The 1,319-nt window shown below is 36.0% G+C and overlaps 1 non-coding gene across 1 annotated transcript; it reads right to left on the bottom strand.

Annotated features, from left to right (window-relative positions):
• Positions 1-972: 972 nt before the first annotated feature.
• Positions 973-1,096, bottom strand: LOC112437463 (small nucleolar RNA SNORA27). The gene has a single exon (XR_003026069.1). It is a non-coding gene; the product is annotated as a small nucleolar RNA SNORA27 (small nucleolar RNA).
• Between the last annotated feature and the right edge of the window lie 223 nt (positions 1,097-1,319).

Below are 1,319 nucleotides of genomic sequence, written 5' to 3' on the forward strand. Positions count from 1 at the left end.
CAATCCCCCTCCTATGTGGAATCTAAAGAAGTTGATCTCATAGAAATAGAGAGTAGAATAGTGGTTACCAGAGGCTGCGGAGGTTAGTGGAGAGGAGATAGGGAGAGATTGGTCAACAGGTACGAAGTTGCAGTTAGATAGGAGGAATAAGTTCTTGCGTCCTACTGCACAATAGGGTGACTATGATTAACAATATTTATTGTAGTTGTTGTTGTTTTTTGAGATGGAGTCTCACTCTGTTGCCCAGGCTGGAGTGCAGTGGCACGATCTTGGCTCACTGCAACCTCTGTCTCCTGGGTTCCAGTGATTCTCCTGCCTCAGCCTCCCTGAGCTGGGATTACAGTTATGTACCACCACATCCAGCTAAGTTTTGTTAAAAATAGAAACTAAAAATGTAGAGCTGGGGTTTTGCCAGTTGGCCAGGCTGGTTTCGAACTCCTGACCTTGGGTGGTCTGCCCAGCTCGGCCTCCCAAAGTGCTGGGATTACAGGCGTGAGCCACTGTGCCTGGCCAACAATATTGTATTATTTATTTTGAAATAGCTAGAAGAGAGAATTTTGAATGTACTCACCACAAAGAAATGATAAATGTATGAGGTGATCGACATGGTAAATACCCTGAATTAATTTTTACACAATAAATATATATATTGAAACATCACACTATACCCCATAAATATATATCATTATTATGTGTCAACTAGTAACAAAATAATAACTAATAATAACTAACAAATAACAAAACATAATAATAAGCCGCAGACCACAAAGCTTATTAGAGATAAAGTGAGGTTAATTCTTAAAAGTATTAGATTTAGATTTATGATTCCTCTAACTTTGCTATGGAACATTAATCATTCATAGCAAAATATTTCCTTTAGCTGATTATATATATATATTTTCTCAGTTAATTCAATATTATTCCACATTTAGAGTTAATAATTTTCTACCAGGCTTTTTTTTTCCTACTTCAATTTGTTTCCTCTGACAGGATACAAGACAAACACCGTTTGCCTGAGTTTTTAAAGTGTATTTCCTTTGCTCACTTGAATGATCAATAAAGACATAAGTCCAACTGGCAAAGTGAAAAGGGGGTTCTACCAGATTTTAATACACAGTAAAATATATGTAAGTAAACAAGAAGTAATGTTTTCCCTGACAAAACTATTTTGAAATCACTTTCAATTCATGTGCCATGAAAAATGTTTAGATTTTCCCCCAATGATGTAATTGTAGAATTGAGATACATCTTATATATCTGCCTAGCTTATGTGCTAACAAAGATGATAGTAACCCAGATAAACTGTGTGTTAGTTTTTC

This window comes from Pan paniscus, chromosome 18 (genome assembly GCF_029289425.2).
Source record: "Pan paniscus chromosome 18, NHGRI_mPanPan1-v2.0_pri, whole genome shotgun sequence".
Classification (NCBI taxonomy): domain Eukaryota; kingdom Metazoa; phylum Chordata; class Mammalia; order Primates; family Hominidae; genus Pan; species Pan paniscus.